The sequence below is a fragment of the Mesoplodon densirostris genome, chromosome 5 (assembly GCF_025265405.1).
Source record: "Mesoplodon densirostris isolate mMesDen1 chromosome 5, mMesDen1 primary haplotype, whole genome shotgun sequence".
NCBI classification, from domain to species: domain Eukaryota; kingdom Metazoa; phylum Chordata; class Mammalia; order Artiodactyla; family Ziphiidae; genus Mesoplodon; species Mesoplodon densirostris.
In genome coordinates, this window is record NC_082665.1 from 55,750,842 (window position 1) to 55,773,538 (window position 22,697).

At 37.8% G+C, this 22,697-nt stretch overlaps 1 protein-coding gene across 1 annotated transcript in view; it reads left to right on the forward strand.

The window, feature by feature from the left end:
• The window catches only part of HHLA2 (HHLA2 member of B7 family), a 152,254-nt gene that overhangs the window by 16,411 nt on the left and 113,146 nt on the right, over positions 1-22,697 (forward strand). The window contains exon 2 of the mRNA XM_060099827.1: positions 6,425-6,718. The gene's annotated coding sequence lies outside the window, so the exon portion shown is untranslated. The remainder of the gene's footprint in view (positions 1-6,424; positions 6,719-22,697) is intronic.

Consider the following 22,697-nt stretch of genomic DNA (forward strand, 5'->3'; position numbering starts at 1 on the left):
TTCCCTGAAACTATAATTTGAGCTGTTGAATTTATGTATATATTTCCCTTTTTTCTTTCCTCTGTCACTTCCTAAATGATTCCAGAGTTTAGTTTGAGCCTCCGTTGCAGGCCTGAACTGTCTTTCACAATAATAGACTGTCTGGCATTTGAATGCTCTAACTGCTTTGAAATAAACCTTCCCAATATCTGGCATACTTTTCACAATGTATTTGACATTCTTTTCTTTGGTTGTAATAGATTCTGAGGTGTTTTCACTTTCTTCCAAAGTTTCTATTACTTCTACTTTAAAAAGCATAATATACGTTGATCAGAGTGAAACTAATTCAAGTGGAACAAATACTTACTTCCAAAAAAGCATCTTCTTAAAAATCCTGCTTCATTCCTTTCAGAAGGATTTGTCACGCAAATCAAGAATTTTAGAGTACAAATTTCTCCCACTACCTGAAAGCAGAGCATTCCTATGAAACTTTTCGTAAGCCGAAATGGTGGAAAGCAAAGAAGCAATTATCTTAGGACACATTTTGCTAACGGATGCACAAAGTAAATCAAGATAAAGCACAGATGCTCACAGAAACAGTTCAAAGCTATGGCAGCATGATGCTGAGATGCTGAGTGTAGTTCCTGGGGAAGGAGTTTGGCGGGGCCACTCTCACTGCTTGAGGCACACATTGCCTTTATAATAGCCCACTGCAAAACAAATGCTGAATGCAATTTTTTCTTTTTGCCTTTTTTTGGTAAAACCCCAAATCCTCTTTGGATTTCCTTCCATTAGTGAAAACAGGTACTAATGTGGGTAATTTGTAAAAATGAAGTGGCGTAAAGCAAACTTTCAAAAAGGGGGGTGGTACCTGTATATTCTTTTTCTTAATATCCCCTCTATAGGAAGCATTCCTTTATCAATAGTCAACTTAGACAAAGTTTTATGTAACTAGAATTTTTCTGTTAGTTTTTACAGTAGAAAAAAATTGGAATCAACTAACATGTCCGTTGGTACATAGTTAATATTCCATTGTATATATAGGCTCTAATTTAGGCAACATTGAAAAAGATGTTTTAAGATATTTGATGACATGGAAAAATACGCATGCAATCAAAAAGTAGATTTGAAAATTGTATATAAGCAGCATAATATCAGTGTTCTAAAAATATATGCATATAAAAATAAGGTTAGTCATGTTATTCTGTAATGATGATTGCATTATCTGTGTTTCTTTTTTAATTTTTCCAGTCTCTGTAATCATACACTCTTTAAAAATGAGGAAAATTTATTAGACAATTTTTAAAAAATCACATATACACTTCTGTTAACATATGTTTGCTTAGTTGGGGTTCTATGTCTCTTTTATATGTTGTTTTATAATCTAATAATCCCTTGTCAAGTTTAACACAGGGACAGGGAAACAGTTGCTTGCTAAACAAATGTTCTGATTCTTTCTCCTTCATGATAGCTAGCGTTTGAGTACTTACTGTGTGGTTAGACACAGTGCCAAGGGTTTTAAGTATACAGTGTTTTATGTATCTAATTTAGACACTACCTTGCTTAAGGCTTAAAAGGAATCTAGTGTTTTATAGATGAGGACACTGAAGGTCAGACTGTCCAAGGTCACACAGCTGATATGTGGTAAGCTATATCTCATCCAAGGTCTCTAATGACAAAGCCCATAGTCTTTCCACTACAAAGTGAACATTACCATGCTTCGTCCAGAGTACTTGGATAATATAGCAGCCTCTAACAGAATTATTTGGATATACAATAAAGCTTCTCCATTGCCCTGATTCTCAATTAGATTTTTAAATTGAATTCAACTTTTAAGATAGTCGAAGATTCACATGCAGTCATAAGAAATAATCCAGAGAGATCCTTTGTCCCCTTTACCTAGTATACTCCAATGGTATCGTCTTGCAAAACTATGTGCAATAGCATCAGGATATTGACATTGACATAGTCAAGATACATCACCACAGGGATCTCTCATGTTGAACTTTTGTAGCCATATCCACCTCCCTCACACCTCACTTAACCACTAGCATCTGCAAAACTGTTCTCTGTTTACATAATTTGTCATTTAAAGGATGTTACATAAATAGAATGAAACAATATGTAGCCTTTTGGAACTGGTTATTTAAACTCAGCATAATTCTCTGGAGATTCATCCTCAGTTGTGTATGGTTCAACAACTATGTATAGTTGGTACTTTTTTTTTTTTTTTTTTTTGCTGAGTAGTTGGTATAGATGTACCACAGTTTGTTTAACCATTCGCCCATTGAAGGATAGCTGTGTTGTTTCCAATTTTTGACTATTACAAATGAAACTGCTATGAATATTACAGGTTTTTGTGTGAACATAAGTTTTCATTTCTCTGGGGTAAATGCTCAGGGGTGCAGTTGTTGAATTATACGGTAGTTGCATGTTTAGTTTTTAAAGAATTGCCATGATGTTTTCTGGACTGGCTGTGCCGTTTTGCATTCCCCTCAGCAATGTATGAGTGATTCAGTTTCTCCACATCCTCACTAGTGTTTGGGGTTGTCATTACTTTTAAAATATTTTAATTTTCATTTAAAATTTTTTATCATTTTTATTTAATTTTTTTTTTTTCGGTACGCGGGCCTCTCACTGTTGTGGCCTCTCCCGTTGCGGAGCACAGGCTCCAGACGCACAGGCTCAGCGTCCATGGCTCACGGGCCTAGCCGCTCTGCGGCATGTGGGATCTTCCCGGACCGGGGCACGAACCCGTGTCCCCTGCATCAGCTGGCGGACTCTCAACCACTGTGCCACCAGGGAAGCCCTTTATTTAATTTTTTAATTAAAATTTTTATGATAGTTGTGTAGTGATTATCTCACTGTAGTTTTAATTTGCATTTCCATAATGTCTAGTGTTGTTGAACATCTTTTCATGTGCTTATTTGCTATCTAAATATCTTCTTAGGTACAGTGATGTTGAACATCTTTTCATGTGCTTATTTGCTATCTAAATATCTTCTTAGGTACAATGTCTCCTCATGCCTTTTGTCTATTTTCTTTTGGATTCTTTGCTTTTTTACTTTTGAGCTTTGGAAGAGCTTCATATACTTTAGATACTAGTTCTTTACCAGATATGTGGCTTACAAATATTTTCTCTCAATCTATAGTTTTCCTTTTCATTCTCCTAACAAGGTCTTTCACAAAGTAAAAGTTTAAATTTTGATGATGTCAAGTTTATAAGTATGATTATGGATCATACTTTTAGTGTCAAATCTCAGAACTTTTGCCCAGCTCTGGTTATTAAAGATTTTCTCTAATATTTTTTTCTCTAAAAGTTTCACAGTTTTACCTTTTATTCTTAAGTTCAGGCTGATTTTCTGCCTCAGTCCTAGAATCAACTATTTTAGCCAACAGATCAAAGAAATATGTGTTATGCTAACTCATACACTAAAACTTGCATGTACATATCTAGAAATATTTTTATATGTAGCCATCTATATCTATAATTAAGCTAAACTTGAGTTTATATTGTTGTCTCAAACTCTTATCTATTACCATATGGATCATTCTAGCTTCCTTCCCTTGCTGATCTGTAAATTCCTTGTGCTGTATATTAGGTCCTTGTTGTTTATCTGTTTTAAATATAGCAGTGTGTACATGTCAATCCCAAACTCCCAATCTATCCCTCCCCCACACCCTTCCCCCCCGGTAACCATAAATTCATTTCTGAATCTGTGAGTCTGTTTCTGCTTTGTAAATAAGTCCATTTGTATCATTTTTTTAAGATTCTTCATATACGTGATATCGTATGATATTTGTCTTTCTCTGTCTGATTTACCTTACTTAGTATGATAATCGCCAGGTCCATTCATGTTGCTGCAAATGGTATTATTTCATTCTTTTTAATGAATGCAGAAGGATTAATGAAAGGAAATGATACTCTTCAAAGACACTGATAACCATAGACTTTGCCTCCTCCTCACAGAATAAGGATTGGCCTCACTGCTAAGGAATTTTCTTCAAGACCCAGGAGAGCCCATGTTTGTAAACATTCCCTGGAATCCATGATTCTCAGCTCTATTAGACCCAGTGTACCCTTACAACAAATGTTTGTAATGCCTTCTTTTCTATGCCAAAATAAAATGAATCAGTAATATAACCTAACTGCATAGTTTTAAAAAATCAATATAATTGATTGTTAAATACAGGAGAAATTTTAAAAATTAGATATTCAAGCATGTAAATGTTCAGTCATAAATATATTAAAAGACAATGAAGTATCAGGTATTAGTACTTTCTTCCTGAATAGGTGAGAAGATCAGAAGTCACTCCATACAAGACACACAGGGAAATTGAAGCATTGGTATGAGTGGACACTAGAATAAAATCTAGTATTACTCTTGTGCATAATTGAAAGAGAACTTATTTATATGTAATGAGGAGGAACAACCCCAGTTGAAGTAGGACTAATATGCCAAGATAAATTACAAACTGTTTTTTTTTTAATTTTAAAAAAATACAGACTGTTGAAATGAAAGCAATGGTGAGATATGAATCTTGCAAATGAACTCAGTATTACAAGTATGGTGTTAAAATTTCATATATTGTAGGGAACATATGTGTATGTATAACTGATTCACTTTGTTATAAAGCAGAAACTAACACACCATTGTAAAGCAATTATACTCCAATAAAGATGTAAAAAAAATTTTCATATATTGTGACATAGAGTGTTAGTGACAAAGTACATGTCTCCTGCCATTTTGAAATCCCATTACATGTTGGAACATATGTTCAGTCTCAGCTAAAACAGCCTGGGAGGCTATATTCTTCCATAAGCAATAAGGACTATAGAATAGATTGGAAAGAAACTATAAATAAGAGGCTACATGTACCCTAATGTACCCTAATGTACCCTAATGTTCATTGCTATTTACAATAGCCAGGACATGGAAACAACATAAATGTCCAACGACAGATGAATGGATAAAGAAGATGTGGTACATATATACTATGGAATATTACTCAGCCATAAAAAGGAACGAAGTATACCAGAAAGAGAAAAACAAATATCATATATTAATGCATATATGTGGAATCTAGAAAAATGGTACAGATGAACCTATTTGCAGGGCAAGAATAGAGATGTAGACATAGAGAACGGACATGTGGACACAGAGAGGGAAGGATAGGGTGGGATGAATTGGGAGATTAGGTTTGATATAAATACACTACCATGTGTAAAATAGATAGCTAGTGGGAACCTGCTGTATAGCACAGGGAGCTCAGCTCGGTGCTCTGTGACAACCTAGATGGGTGGGATGGGGGGGGAGGTGGGAGGAAGGTCCAAGAGGGAGGGGATATAGGTATACATATAGCTGATTCACTTCATTGTACAGCAGAAACTAACACAACATTGCAAAGCAATTCTACTCCAATAAAAAATAAAGGCTGTAGAGAAATTATGTGATGAGCCATAAGGGACAATATTGTAGTAAGAGCTGAAAACAGGCAACCCCCAAATAATTCCAATGCTAGTTTCCCAATATAAGTGTTTGTCCCTATACTACAAAGAAATAATGTGAGATGATAAGAATGTGAAATTTAAAAAATATTTTTATAATGAAATGTAGTGTTCTGCTAGTTTTATAATATTTGGCATGAAGTCGCAAAAGGAGTCCCAAAGCTATCATATATTTGCAATCTGCCTTGTTGTTTTTGCAATAATTGCATTTCTACACTGAAATCCTTTTTAACTAATATGCATTTTAAAATGCTATATAACATTGAGTAGATAGAAAGTAGATAGTAAACTATTCAATAGTTTTAAAATAGTCTCTATCCCATTTAAGCTTTTCTCTCTATAACATCCTTCTCTTAAATTATGTTGACTTTTTGCATAAGTATATGAAAAAATCTTTTTAGTATCTCATCTACTGAAGTATCATTAGTTTGTACTTATAGTGGGTTTGGCACTCTGGGATATTAAAACCATGTTCAGGAAGATACTCCATGTGTGGGATTGTCCTTTCTGTTTAGAATATCTAACATTCTTTGCTCCTAACCACTAAATGCCTGAGCCTCTGTGTCTGTCCCCAGTTGTCAGAAAAGCAAAAATGCTCCCACATTTCCAAGATGTACCCTAGCCTACAGTACCTCCCTTGTTGAGAACCTCAGCTAAATCTACAGTTCCTAACCTTTCATGAGGAATATTGTAAGTTTCAGCTGCTTGAGTCTAGAGAGTGAAATCTGGATAAGTAGATTCTGTAACAATTTCGTGGTGACTGGAGAGGCCATCATGTATTTGATGAAATGGGAGTTTCAGAGCAGAGTTCAAATGATAAATGTCAGATTTTGCAAAGGTATGTGCAAAAAATGTCCTTGAGGAGGAAACAGGGTATTAACGAAGAAGAAAGCTAGGTCAGAAACTAATGTTGCTCATTTTTTGCTGTTTTTTTAGTCCACAAAACTGGGTGAGGACATGGGAAGAAAGACGAAAAGGAAACTGACATGCCAGTGTGTACCATGTGCCAAGAGCTGTACTGACACTTCCAAATCTAATCTCCATAAAACTCTGAGGAGGCTGCACGGTTCTCAATTAATTCTCACCTTATGGTAGAGGAGACTGGGATTCTAAGAAACTGTGTAACTTTTCCTACCTTGGTTGAAGAACAGAGTCTGCCAAACAAGAGGAACAAGAAGAAAACTGGACGTTGGAAATGGAACAGATTGGCATACTCATGCTGTTGAATGGGTAAGCAGACTTGTTAGGTGACAGATCAATGTTTTGGGAGAAATAGAAAGCCTTTGTGAGATGGTAGGTCCAGACGCTCTGTATTCCTAACCTGAGCTAAGGTCTTTTGTTCAAGTGGTAAGAACATACCACTGCTGTACTTTGTTCCCTGTAGGAAGGAACAAAATACACCACCCAAGCTTTAGGCTTTTTGATTCAGGTCTAGCTGTGGCTAGACCCCATTAAATATTGTGGCCTGTGATTTTACAATAATTAAACATTTCAAATTGAAAAATGGAAGAAGTTCCCATTAGCTCATATTAAAGATTGAATGTGGGTGAAATGTGTTGCTTTCTACAAGTTTATGGACAGAAAACCTCTAAGTGTTTATTTTATGTGCCATTCTTGGCAAGATCTACATTTAAATCAGTGGGTCTTGTACTTTAATTCTGGAGTCTCAAAGGTACTGCTTAGAACATGCTCCTACCAGCTTGTGAGGACCAATTGTTAAATTTTCAGGAGTTTTGCCATCTGTTTGTTAAATCCTTGATAGTTTGAAATCAACTGTGATAGCAATATTTACATCTCAAAATCAGAAAACCCTACAAATCCAGCCCCTACTCCCTGCTTCTGAACTAATTGTTAAACATTGTATCAGTATACTAGTCTAAAGGTTATAAAATGATTCAACTATGGTCATTGGCATTTACTTGTACTCAAGGGTATCTTTCTATGGCTTACAATCACTGGCCATATGACAACTACTCAAAAAATTATTTGCTCCCTTTACATAACACACTTTTGGTTGGGATGAGGTAAGTAACAAAGTTACTTATTTAGGGGGAGATCTCTACTGTGGATGGTGGTGGTAATCAGGTTGTGCCTCATTATCATTAAAGCTTTTATTATTTCCCTTCATCCTCATTCTTTATTCCCAAAGCCCTCTGCTGTCATTGGTAAACATTGTAATCGATTTACTGTCTATATTTTTGAATGTGTTCTTATAAAATGTGTACTGTTCTGCATACATATATTAATTTATAGAAATGGTTCATCTCAATCTATCTTACACTGTTTCATACCTTTTACACCCAGAACTAGTTTTAATGATTTTTAATTTGACTATGTTGTAACCAGTTGTCCTCTCGAAAGGCTTCACTAGTCACTTTCCCATCATCCATTCTTGAGGGTCCCCATATTCTCACTTTCTTGCCAATACTTGACAATTTTCCAACTTTCTATTTCCAGGCTAACAGGTGTAAATAATATCTTTCCTTAATTTACATTCCTTTGATTACTAATGAGTCTGAGTACCTTGTTATACAGTTGCTAGCATTTGAATTTTCTGTAAATAGCTTGTATATACTTTTATTTATTTATTTTTTTTTTGCGGTACGCGGGCCTCTCACTGTTGTGGCCTCTCCCGTTGCGGAGCACAGGCTCCGGACGCGCAGGCCCAGTGGCCATGGCTCACGGGCCCAGCCGCTCCGCGACATGTGGGATCCTCCCGGACCGGGGCACGAATGCATCGTGTCCCCTGCATCGGCAGGCGGACTCTCAACCACTGTGCCACCAGGGAAGCCCGCTTGTATATACTTTGTACAACTTTTTTCCTTTGGTGTTCCTGTCTTTTTATTGTACATTCTAGATATTCATTTCTTATCAATTTCACATCCTGCACACTTCTTTGGAAAAACAAATTTAAGTTCCTTTACTTACATTAGGAACCCATAATTTCATGGTTTTTGGTGAAAGTGTACTGAGAGGAAAATGGTGGTGATTGGTTCTTTTACCAGTCGAGATAGATTAGATCATGTTTCCGTATCACACATTTTCCATATCTTTATGGTTTAAACAGGCAGCGTACCTGAGAGAGAAGTAACTATGTCAACTGTGGACCAGCAGAGGGGCTCCGCTTTTTACAGTAACTCAGGGACTGTCAGATCAGCCACCACCTCAGCATTGCTGGTTGCTAAGACAAAGGGAAAGAGGAAATTCTGAAGCGTTTAGCACCAGCAAATAAACGCTTGGCCAGGAGTTGGCCATGCGGCCTTACCCATTTCCAAGAGGTCCAGGAAGTACAATCCTGCCATTTTATGAGAAATAAGCAAGATGCAAATAGTCAGCAAAAATCACTATTATCTGCCTTTCTGGCCATCAGATATGCAGGTTACCACTTTCTTTCCTGCCGCCAAAACCCATTCCACCTTTCTGGAGAGATACAATCCAAAAGTCACTTAAAATCAGTGCATCAGACTCAAAGCCCAGCATCTCTAAGTAATAAATAGAATTCTTTACATCAGGTCCAGGTGTGGTCCTTCATTATCTGGAAACCTGCGAATTAAGATGACAAATTATTAGTTTCTCACACACCCAGTATACATTGGTGGAATAAAGGAATGATAACTGAAACAAATAATCCTGTTCAGATTGGGAAAGAACGGGAAGTCAATTTTAAGATCACCCCGGGAATGTGTTGTCAGGATCCTTTATGCTGTGGGTGGAAGATTTTTTTTTTTTTTAAGATTTATTGTTTATTTATTTTGGCTGCATCGAGTCTTAGTTGTGGCACGCGGGATCTTCGCTGAGTCATGCGGGATCTTCCGTTGCGGCGCATGGGCTTCTCCCTAGTTGTGGTGGGTTTTCTCTTCTCTAGTTGTGGTGCGTGGGCTCCAGGGCGCATGAGCTCCGTAGTTGTGGCAAGTGGGCTCCAGAGCTCGTGGGCTCTGTAGTTTGCAGTATGCAGGTTCTCTAGTTGAGACTCGTGAGCTCAGTAGTTGTGGCTCCCGGGCTTAGCTGCCCCGCATGTGGGATCTTAGTTCCCTGACCAGGGATCGAACCCACGTCCCCTGCTTTGGAAGGCGGATTCTTTACCACTGGACCACCAGGGAAGTCCCAGATATATCTAATTAGGACTCAATTTTGCTTTGTGGGAAGGACTTCCAAGTTCACTGTTTTCCAAGGTCCTTGGCTTAGGCCTTGGGAAGTTTCTCCTTTCTCCCTTATCTTCTGTGGTATAGTTCAGGAGAGGGTTAGAGAATATATCTGCCTTAGAGATTAAGAAACTTTCTCAGCTTATGCTTTTGGGCCAAGAATCATTTTAAGTTTCAAATAATCATCAAATTTTGGTCTAGTCTTGTGGTTTCTTTGGACTAAAACTACGTATTTAATTGGGTTCTCATCCATTTGATTTCATTCATCAGCATGTGCCAGTAGACGTCCACAATAATTTTCAAGACTGGGCTAAGTTCAATTAAGTGCACAGCTTGAACCTATGAGGATTTGGTGGGAGAATCATAGCCTTTGTCTGTTTTCACTGAGTCATTTTGTCCTCTTTAAATGATGTAGTGGATGCCATAACCTTAACTAGATCTATGCTTTCTGATAACAGAAACCATTCAGAAGTTTTCAGTTTTAGCCATGCCTTTGATTTGGTTCTTGCTGTAAGGCTAAATTTTAATAAGCCTTTTTTTTTTTTTTTTGTATCAAAAGGCTTCTCATTTTTATCTTTTACCAGTTGGAGTTGAGAAGTATTTCCCTTCTCAACCCTGCAAGTCCTAGACTTCCTGGATCCTCTCTGTTCCCTTTCATTCTTTCTTTTAAACCAGCCAACTCTTTCCCCAAGTTAAATGAGTTAATCTATTTCTTGTTTGTTGACAAATATAACCAATGGTAATTAAAATTCTCTCTTCCAAACTTTTCCCTCAGAAATGCAAGTTTATCAAGAAAATACATTACATACTTTCCAAGTGTCACAGGTGACCACTTAGCCAAATGTTTCACCACTGTATAACATGGATTGTTATTCTTTCAGCCTCCAAAGTTTATTTTCTTGCTACCTAGCCCCTAGGCCAATGCCAAAAAATTTGATATTTTTGTTAGATGATACCTCCTTTTCTAAATACTTACTTGTATAATGATCCAGGCATTCTTCTAAGATGGGTGACTAATGTAGCAGGTAACTGTGAGGTTCTGCTGCTTACTGGACTATCTTCCTCTTGTTACTGAATTAGAGGAAGGGGACAATTAATTGGTTCATTGTCTCTTAAGTTCTAATATTTCTAAGTCAGTTACCAAATATAATGTTCAAGTAACACTAAATAAATATAAATATATAAATCATCAGAATCTAAAACTAATATATTGAATATCTCTTTTCCCCCTTGTTACAATTGTAGCAAGCCTGAGGATATTTCTCATATGATTTGCCTTCTTGCCTGATTCTTTCACACAGGTACAAAGAATAAATGGGTAACTTGGTATTACCTGTCTTTTGTCAAAATATGCTTGCATAATCAGAAATTTTTGAGGAATTGTGTTGAGGATACTCAGTCTCCAGCTTTGTGGGTTTGTCCTTTCAAGGGATTCTTGAGTAATTTTAGACACTCCTGTATTGAAGTACTGATGGGGGGGAGATAGAGAAACGAACGATGCTCCTCTCCTCTGGTGGGGGGGTGGGCAACAGACTCTTCCATAAGACTTGAGAGAGCTGACACCAGCTTCATGTTTAGAGTTTGTTGAGCAACCGATCTTAGACCCATCCAGAACTGCCAGGGCATAAGAGGTGGATGAAGAGGGTAAAGAAGTCTTGATAGGCTAGAGAGGGTCAATATGACCCTGAATTAATCACACCACTGAGCTTGACATCAAGAAGACTCAAACTCCCAATGAACCCAGGTGGTTAACACCTGATTATTGGGTACCAGAGTATCAACTCTGGAAGATGGGCAGATGGAAGAAAGTGACTGCGTCAAAGAGAAATGTAGGCCAACTCATGAAATCTGTATGTAGAGAAAGGGTTGAAAACTTCCTCTAAAGAGCCAGATAGTAAGTATTTTAGGCTTTGCAGGCCATATGTGATCTCTGTCACATATTCTTTTTCCCCTCCTTCTCTCCTAACCCCTCCTCCTTTTCCACCACCACCTCCTTTTCCTTCTTCTACTTCTCCTCTTCCTCTTTCTTCTGCTATAACTCTTTAAAAATGTAAAAACCATTCTTAGTTCTTGGATCATACAAAATCATGCCTGCAGACTGTATTTGCCCTAAGGGCTGTCGTTTGTCAGTCCCTGGTATAGAGAAATTTGTCCAAATATCTGTAGGACCATGGATACTGGGATGCTACAAGGGAGGTTAGGGGACATCTGCAGGAAAAACTCATGTCATATAATGGAGTCATTATTGGTCAATGACTGTGCTAAAACAACAAATCCCTAGGCACCAGCAGTTATGCATAGAAAGATGTGGATATGCCCTTTCTCCCCACAGCTGCATTGACATAATTTCTGAACAAGAATGAGGAATAAGCCTGAAGAAGTATCTTTAAATAGGAATGCAATTAAATGATTTTGAACTTAGCTGGAAATAATTGTTGAATTGGACCACCTTCTCTACTGCTAAGCATACATAGGGCTACAGAGCTAAGATGAAATTGGTTATAGAGATGGATTTTCAATTATGTCCTTAACAATTGGACTTTCTAATCTATACCTGGTTTATGAAGATGTTTGAACAACCACCAGTGAATTTGTACAATGTGGTTAAAAATAATTGGGGGATTCCAAGATAAATAACTTTATCTCTTATCAGAGGTTTGGATAGGCATAGAGGGACAGCAGTACAAAAGCTGTATTCACAGACTAAAGGAGGTCTTGAATGTGCAAAAGATGTAAGATGTAATTTTTAAACAGTTTATTTGAGAAATTTTGTAGACTTTGAAAACTGGGTACTTTTCAAACCAGTTCTGACAACACCAAATTTACAGATACTATCAAAGTTTACTTGATTAGAAAAAAGTTTAGCACTATCTAGGCTATAAGAAAAAAATGGGACAATTCTGAATATTGGAGACATTTAGGTTTTAAAAGCATACCAAAAGTTCAATGATAAAAATAAATTTTAAAATGGCCCCTACACTCGTTCTTTGTGATTCCTGATGGCAAGATCTGTAGGACAAACAAAAAAGTCCTCAAATCTTGAGCTGGTATCTAGAAAGGGTTATTTAGTTCTTTTAATGCTCTGTATGTTTTGGCCTAAGGAATTGCAGGTATCATGCCCACCTTTGGAGTAGCTAAACTCTTTTAACCACAGCTCTTGCGCAATAATCCTGGGAAAAGACCTCTTATGATCTTGAAAAAATCTAGTGCATGGGCCTTTGGTCTTTACATCTCTCCTTTTGAAGGTCTTACTGAGGTTTTGCATGGTACATGGCAGGCGTTTTGCATGGTACCTGGCAGGCGTGTGCCAGGGCAGAGTTGTATAGGGTCTGAGTCAGGCTGGTACATGGTAGTATAAACCAGGTCAGGCATCATAGAATCCCCAGGGCCAAAACAGAAAGGAACACCAAGGCTGGTGTATGGCTGTCAAGAACGTGTGTTTGCATCAACTTCTTGATGGCTTTTGCTGTCTTTAACTCCAAGGAAGCCCAAGTCCCCTTGCCCAGTTCTGTACTGCTTTTGTAGTACCTTAAATATTGGACATAAGGAGACTTAAAATTGTATTGCGTTTTATCTCTTGGTCTAACGTCCAGCAAGACTGTATTCCTGGAATGACCTGGGAGTCTTCAGAAAGACTTGAGCCAGCCATTTCTCAGAGGTGGGTTATTGTCTTGGCCTAGTCTCCATCCATGGGATAGGCAGGAACTCTGTTAAGAGGTCTATAGTAGGTGCTAATGGGGACAGTTCTGTCCTGGTAAGTCCCCAGTCTATCCAGTTATCCTTTGTTTGCCCAGTCCTTGGGCAGTGGAGAGTATGGCAATTAATGGTTCTGGATATCTTGTTCAGATGATTTGGGGGCAGAAATAGCTACTTCATTCAGTTGTCTGCTTCCTCTGAGGATCTTGAATCAGCAGTTGACTTACATTGAATGTCATTTTAAGGTCTCTAATAGTTGTAACTTTCTAATTATGTTAAGAATATTTCTACTTTTACAGCGAATTGGGGATTAATAAGGACAGTAAAGTTTCTGAATTAAGGACAAAGCCTTTCATAAACCATGAAAAATTGCTCTCCACCAAAATGTCTTTCCCTGTCAATGGATAGGGATAAATGTTAGGTTGACCTAGGTAGAAATCATGAAGTCTTACAGTGTCTCTTTTTCAATTCTGCTCACTGCAATTACTGTGTCTTCAACCATCCAGAAAATAAATGTTCTATTACTACTACATATTCACCTATGGAGTAAACAATTTTAGAAAATTTATTTGGAGATGCTCAACCAATCCTGTCATTCATAGTTTCAGTCTGTATTAACTTTACAGTTTTTTTCAGCATTATGTAAATTACAGATTGAGGCATAAACTGAGCATATCCTCTCTTATCCTAGAAAAGTTTCCCATTAATATTTAATGTCAGAAGCAATTTGTCTCAATTATAATTAATTGTATCATGGAGGATTTTAGCAAGGTTCTTTGGAAGTTATCTGGTGACACCAGGCATCCCTCCTCGATTCCATAGATCTTACTTTCATGAATTTTAAAACTTGATGATTTCCATTTTTGCCCTGATTTGGGGGTCTAATATTATGCTTCTATTGTGGACTCCTTGAACTTCTGCATATTTTTTTTTCCTTTCTATTCTGTAAGAGAGTGTATTTGTATTAGAACTTTAGTCAATGCAATCTATTAAGAATGGTGGTCTGCTATGGCTATCTCTTTTACTGTAGGCCTCTATCTTGATGAAAACAACTTTCTTGGGTAGAGAATCTTTGTGTTTCTATAACATTTCAAATTCATGAACTACTGAACTACTAATGAGCTATTCCAAAATCAAATCAGTTATGTGTGTGTGTGTGTGTGTATGTGTGTGTATCATTTACTAGCAATTTAACATGTCCTTTGTATGACCACAAGTTCAAGCATTTGAGCTGATTTGTCTTCTGTTAAGGGATTGGGTTCTACAAGAGAGTCTAGAGTAGTAATTGCATATCCATTCTGGTATTATTACCTTTCACTTTTAAGATAAAACCTATCAATAACAAAAAAGTCTGAATCTGGTATGGGTATGTCCAGAAGATCTGTTCTAGGATAGACACTTTTCAAAGTATAGATAAAGAACCACGAGGTTGTCTTTCATTAGGTAAGGTTAATCATGTTGTTGGATTAAGAATGTTAATCAGTAGATAGGAATATGAAGGGAAGAAAATAACAATATTTCATAATTAGTTCAGCATCAGCAGAAAACGCTAGATGTTTTCAGTTAGCAATAGGGACTGTGTTGATTGTGATATCATCAGATTTATAGATGACTGTGTTAGTTCAGAACTTCTGGGAAAACAGATGTCAAGAAGAAGTTAGGGGCTTCCCTAGTGGTGCAGTAGTTAAGAATCCGCCTGCCCGTGCAGGGGACATGGATTCGAGCCCTGGTCTGGGAAGATCCCACATGCCGTGGAACAACTAAGCCCGTGCGCCACAACTACTGAGCCTGCGCTCTAGAGCCCGCAAACCGCAACTACTGAGACCATGTGCCACAGCTACTGAAGCCTGAGCACCTAGAGCCCATGCTCCACAACAACAGAGGCCACCGCAATGAGAGGCCCGTGCACTGCAGTGAAGAGTAGCCCCCACTTGCCACAACTAGAGAAAGCCCACGTGCAGCAACGAAGACGAAACGCAGACAAAAATAAAAATAAAATAAAATAAATAAATAAATAAAAAGAAGAAGTTAGAAGTGCAAGAACTTCATTGGAAGAAATGAGCTTGTGAAGTATAAAAGTGAGAGGGACAGAAGAGTAATCAAGTACAGTCTTTAGACTGTGATGCAGGTCTGATACTTGTGAAGGAAGAGAAAGAAGGAGAATTAAGACCAAAGCACCTCAAACTAGATAAATCTCAGAGAACGTCATTTGGTTAACCCAATAGCGACCTCTAGAGCAAAGATTGCCCTTTAAGGAAGTCCCGTGTTAGGAAAAATGACCAGGACCTTATACCAGAGTGAGCACAACCTGCCTGGGGAGATTGTGTTCTCAATTTGAATGCTGTGGCAGATCTCAAAAGCACAGCCGTTGGAAGTTGTCAGCTAACTGTACTCCTTGTGGCAGGTTTTCTCTTTATAGGAGGTCCTAATGGAACATTACATTGCCGTCCTAGTCCATACTTGCACTACGCAGATCCAGTGAACACAAGTTCAGGAAGCAGCTTCTCCAGAGTTCCCATGGGCCTCTACTCCTGAGTGGGGACTTGGAGGGAGTAACCATAACTTTACCATTGCAGTTGATCTTGTGGCTGTAACTGATGAGATGATTCCTAGTTGACAGTCCAGATCTCTTGGACTGTATTAAGACAGAGGGCCTTATTAGGTGAGGACATTGTTAACTGTCTTTTAGGCAAAACTGTAAAGGAATTTTGTCTGTTTCACATGAATGCGGGTGTTCTGATTCTCATTCCTGATTGGATCAGAAAAAAAATTTGTTAAATCTCTGGTTGCATACCATGTACCTGAGGCCTTACTAATCTGCTCTAGCAATGATACTACTTTCAGCACAGTGGCTGTGACAGAGGCTGTTGGTGAGCTTGCCGTGGACTATAGACACTCTCCAAGGTGCACTCAACTTCTCTAGGATCAGAGTGACAAATTAAATGGAAATATAATAGGGACCACCACTCTTGTATCCTTTTTGGAATGTGATGTTGTTTTTTCCTTACTCTTGTATCTGGTGTGAGAGTATTTCAGAGACTTCCACTTGACCCTCCTGATTCTGATAGCTCCTACCAATAGGACAGGGACCCATTATGAGGGTTATGTCAACTGACAAATATGTCAATCCTAACTATATGTTTGAAGACTAAGAGACTGATGATGTGTAGCTCTACAAACCAAATAGATACACTCTAAGGCAGTGGAATCCATTTATTACCTGGTCTCTGCATGCCCCCCTCTAACAGGGGAGCCTTAATTCTGTTCTGTGGGTATCAGTGTCAGTGAAGACCCTATGTCCCAAAGTCCTTGAATTGTCTGGGTATTCCCCTTTTCCCTATTTTCAGGTAAATGGCCATAATTCTCATCGGAAAAGAACTAGAGGAATCATTACAGTACATATCTACCACGTTTTTTCTTTTCTTTTTTTTAATATCTTTATTGGAGTATAATTGCTTTACAATGTTGTGTTAGTTTCTGCTGTACAACAAAGTGAATCAGCTATACGTATATATATATATCCCCATATCCCCTCCCTCTTGCATCTCCCTCCCACCCTCCCTATCCCACCCCTCTAGGTCATCACAAAGCATCAAGCTGATCTCCCTGTGCTATGGTTTTGAAAAGTCCTTCATCATGAGGACTCAGCCACCTCTTTAGTCAATGAGTTCCAGGTCTTAGATCAAGTCCAGGAACTACACAAAATAATGTGACTTTTAAATGAGATGACCACATTCAGCTTCCTGATCTTCCAATCTTACCTTCTTTTGTTCGTATGAACTAGCAGCATCCTCACTAACTGCTGGTTTGTTTTGTCTCTGGAAATACTACAACTCCATGTGGGCTAAGCCCCTTAGCTGCCCTTCTAAACTTGCTGGTTGTTAAGGTAATTTGGGGCCCCTGGCTTATGGTATTTAAGCACCACCACCTCTCCCCTATTATTTCCCACTAACCCCATTGCTATGAATAAGCCAACCCTAAGACCACCTTTCCTACTCTAAGCCCTGGCCTGAAGAAGGAAGCAAACACTGACCCTTTTAGAGATGCTGGCATCATACTCTCCAGCACATTCCTAACAGCCTTGTTGAATGGCACATTTTCTAGGCCCTTGTGTGGAACATAATCCTGTGGTGGGTATTCTTTCTGGCCTCATATAATATATCCATTCCAGCAGGCCCACTCTCTTGAGCCCTTTCTCTACTGTCTGTCTCAGCAACTCAGGCATTTTTACTCTGCACGATGTGGACCAGCACTGGGTTTCTAAGAGCAGCATGTTCACTCCAACCCCAGGGTCCTTGCCATATAATAACCATACGTGCCCCCAAGTCAATAAACTGTCATTTATTCAGTCTGGTGCCCTTGCGCAAACACCCTCAAAATCCTTTACAGTGGATTTTGTTCCTGTAAGTACAGGCCGACTAATTTTTGCAATTCCTTTAGGATCTAAACCCCAGCTGGCTTATGCTGAGATTTAACCCTAGTTATCAGCCTTAAAGCTAGGAAACAAAATGGGGGCATTTCTTAGGGTGGACACGTGGTGCCTTATGAGGAAGAGCCCTTCAAAGTGTCTTCCTATATGAGGTCAATATTAGTCTTTAATAGGGAGTGTTGGGCCACCTTTCTAGGCTCTGGTTCATGGTGTCCACAGAGCCACAGTCCTCAGGGACACTCATCCAGACACCCTCATGCCATGTTTCCCCAAACGTGGCCTTGTCTTTGGCATAGTAGCTTCTGTTTTGGATGAGCTTTCATTAGTCTTTGAATTTTCCCAACCTTACCTATCAGATTTGGAGTTTGTTCTTCATTTGTACCTGCTCTCCTTCTGAAGAATATAAGAGCCTCTTTGTAAGTCACTAAACAGGCCCCTCTGGTTCCCATACTTAGTTCTGATCTTTTTAGCTGCCCTACAGTGTCTTGTTTCCCCTCTGTCATTCATCAACAAAACTTAGCCCTCTCCCCTTTTTTTTTTGATAAATCTGGCTAAAGGTTTATCAATTTTGGTTATCTTTTCAAAGAACCAGGTTTTAGTTTCATTGATATTTCATGTTGTATTTTTGTTGGTTTAGTCTCTATTTCATTTATTTCTGCTCTGATCTTTATGATTTCTTCTACTATGGGTTTTGCTTGTTCTTCTTTCTCTAGTTGCTTTAGGCATAAGATTAGGTTGTTTATTTGAGATTTTTCTTGCTTCCTTTTTTTTTTTACTTTTTCGGTACGCGGGCCTCTCACTGTTGTGGCCTCTCCCGTTGTGGAGCACAGGCTCTGGACGTGCAGGCTCAGCAGCCATGGCTCACGGACCCAGCCGCTCCACGGCATGTGGGACCTTCCCGGACCGGGGCACGAACCCGTGTCCCCTGCATCAGCAGGCGGACCCTCAACCACTGCGCCACCAGGGAAGCCCTTTCTTGCTTCCTGAGGTAAACTTGTGTTGCTATAAACTTCCCTCTTAGAACTGATTTTGCTGCATCCCATAGGTTTTGGATCATCGTGTTTTCATTTTCATTTGTCTCTAGATATTTTTGATTTCCTCTTTGATTTCTTCAGTAATCCATTAGTTGTTGAGTAGCATATAGATTAGCCTCCACATGTTTGTGTTTTTTGCAGTTTTTTTCTCGTAGTTGATTTCTAGCCTCATAGTGTTGTGATTGGAAAAGATGCTTGATATGATTTCAGTTTTCTTAAATTTACCAAGGCTTTCTTTGTGGCCTAGCTTTTGCACAGCAAAGGAATCCATAAACAAAACGTATTTGTTTTGTCTTGTTTTCTCCCAGTCTGTAAACAAAAAGTTTACGGACTGGGAGAAAATATTTACAAATGATGTTACCAACAGGGATTAATTTCCAAAATATACAAATAGCTCATACAGCTTAATATCAAAAAAACAAGCAACCCAATAAAAACATGGGCAGAAGACTTAAATAGACATTTCTCCAAAGAAGATATATAGATGGCCAAAGGACACATGTAAAGATGCTCAACATCACTAATTATTAGAAATACAAATCAAAGCTACAATGAGGTCTTCACACCAGTCAGGATGGCCATCATTAAAAAGCCTACAAATAACAAATGCTACAGAGGGTGTGGAGAAAAAAGAACCCTCCTACACTGTTGGTGAGAATGTAAATTTGTGTAGCCACTATGAAGAACAGTGTGGAGGCTCCTTAAAAAACTAAAAATAGAACTACCATATGATCCAGCAATCCCACTCCTGAGCATATATCTGGAGAAAACTCTAAATCAAAAAGATACATGCATCCCAATGTTCATAGCAGCACTATTTATTTATTTATTAGTTTTAATATTTTTATTGAAGTATAGTTGATTTACGTTATGTTAATTTCTACTGTACAGCAAATTGATTCAGTTATACATATATACATTCTTTTTAAAATATTCTTTTCCATTAGGGTTTATCATAGGATATTGAATATAGTTCTCTGTGCTATACAGTATGACCTTGTTGTTTATCCATTCTATACATAAAAGCTTACATCTGCTAACTCTAACCTCCCACTACATCCCTCCCCAGGCTCCCTCCCCCTTGGCAACCACCAATCTGTTCTCTATGTCCATGATTCTGTTTCTGTTTCATAGATAGGTTCATTTCATAGACAGTTTGCACCTTTGTTGCTGCAAATGGCAGTATTTTGTTCTACCTGAATGTCCATCGACGGATGAATGGATAAAGAAGATGTGGTATATATATATTTATATACATACATGCAATGGAATATTACTCAGCCATAAAAAGAATGAGATAATGTCATTTGCAGCAACATGGATAGACCTAGAGATTATGATATTAAGTGAAGTAAGTCAGAGAGAGAAAGACAAATATCATATGATATCACATGTAGAATCTAAAAATATGATACAAATGAACTTATTTACAAAACAGAAATAGACTCACAGATATCGAAAAGAAACTTATGGTTGCAGGGGTTGGGGGGAGAGATAAATTAAGAGTTTGGGATTAACATATACACACTACTATATATAAAATAGGTTAACAACAAGGACCTATTGTATAGCACAGGGAACTATACTCAACATCTTGTAATAACATTTCATGGAAAAGAATCTGAAAAAGAATATATATATATATGTGTGTATATATATATGTATGTATATATGTATATCTGAAAAAAAACAAAATTTAGCAATAATCAGCCAATTCTACTTTGCTTATATGTATTGTTACTCTTATTATCTTTTAAATGCCTGAATAGTCCCACTGGCAAGATTATCCCTCCATTGGGATGTTTTTCTTGTCCTAACCAGTGACATTTTTTGGCAGTTGGGCCTCCACATTGTGCCAGGGAGTAGCCTTGCCTCACATGCCACTCAAGATGGAGTCCTTCTTGCCACCCAGCTAGTGACTGAATCAGCCCCCAGACCCCATTTACCACCTACTCTCTTGGACCACTCAAGGTACCAATTGTGTTAGGTTGTATCTTTTAGGTAGCAGTCACCAAGACAGAGAAATGCATGAGTTTTTGTTTGTTTATTTGTTTGTTTGTTGTTTTGCTGGTAATGCCTGGACACATAAAGAGGAAAGTAAGCAGGAATAGGGAAAGCCTTCTGACTATGATGAAAGTCTGACATTTATGAAATAAGGCAGTGAAGGAAGGACAGATTGGATAGGAAGAGCATGAGACTGAGATGTAGCTTTGAGAGTCTTTTAAAAAAATTTTTTTATTGGTGTATAGTTGCTTTACAATGTTGTGTTAGTTTCTATTTTACAGCAAAGTGAATCAGCTATACGTATACGTATATCCTCTCTTCTTTGGGTTTCCTTCCCATTTAGGTCACCGCAGAGCACTGAGTAGAGTTCCCTGTGCTTTACAGTAAGTTCTCATTAGTTATCTATTTTATGCATAGTATCAATAGTGTGTATATGTCAATCCCCATCTCCCAATTCATCCCACCCCCTGCTTTCCCCTTGGTATCCATACATTTGTTCTCTATGTCTGTGTCTCTATTTCTGTTTTGCAAATAAGATCATCTATACCATTTTTTTAGATTCCATATACATGCATCAAAATATGATATTTGTTTTTCTCTTTCTGACTTGATGAGCCTGACAAAGAGCTCCAGAGTAAAGACAGAATATCACAAGATTCTTGCATTGGCCAGAAATGATCACATTCCAGTATCATTGTTTTTCTAAGTCACTGGCTGGGAGCTGTTTGGGGAGGATTGTCTTTGGCTCAAATACAACAATAGATTCTGAAGATGCTACATCTGGAGGTTGTCAGTGGCTTGCACTCCTTGTTATAGTTTCTCCCTTAAAGGGAGATCTGAGCAATGTGCTTTTTTACTTTTATGCTGCCAGATTAGATATGGGTTAGAGGTTAGACATTACTTTCTACATTTCAGACCCTTTATCTGAGATCATTTCCCTTCTCTTTGAATTACATTCATTAGAATTTACTTAGTGAATTTATTGTGGTTGTAAAAACCAGAATAATTTAATGTCTTTTTCTTCAGAATGTCTTTAGGTATAGAATGATGTTATCTTATCTTACATATATCATTTCTCTGTCTTCTACCTTCCATGATACTCTTTTAAGTGTTCAACCATCATTCTAATTGCCTTTATTTTATAGACTATCTTTCACTTCTCTGACTGCTTTTACAGTCTATCTTTCTTTAATATTTATGATGTGTCAATGTATGGTTTTATTTTTTATTTTTTACTGCTTCAGACTTCTAGGAAATCTTGGCTTTTTAATAATTATAAAAAATTATCAGCCACTATCTCTTCCTCAGTCTCTCAAGTCCTTCTGGAACTCCAATTAGACATGTGTTAGACTTTTCATTTGATTCTCCATGTTTCTTGCCATCTCTCTTATATTTATATATCAATCCTTCTAAGATGCATTTTGGATTTTTTTTTCAAATTATACCTCCAGTGTACACAGAGCAAATATAAAATTAGTCAGCTTTTTAATTCATACTCTGAATTTTATATTTTATGAACTGTATTCTTCTGTTCTACATATTCTATTTGGTTGTGTTTTAAATCTCTTCATTTTTGTTCTTTAAAATCTCTTGTTCCTAGCTCAGTCTCAAAGATCTCATTTCTTTAAACATATACGCTTTTTACTCTTATTGGTAATTCTGATATTTGAAATGTTTATGGGTCTATTTCTGCCAGTTCTAACTCATAATATGTTGTCATTATTATTTTGTGATTTGTCTTTTGGTATGTGTATGGAGGTGCTCAGTTTTCTTGGAGTTTTATCTGTGGTAATTCTTAGAGTTCTGGGTTATTGTTTGGTTCCTAAAGAGGATTGATATTTTCTTTTCTTAGTATCCTGGAGGTTCAACTAATCCAGGACAACTGCAAATTAAATTCTGTGCTT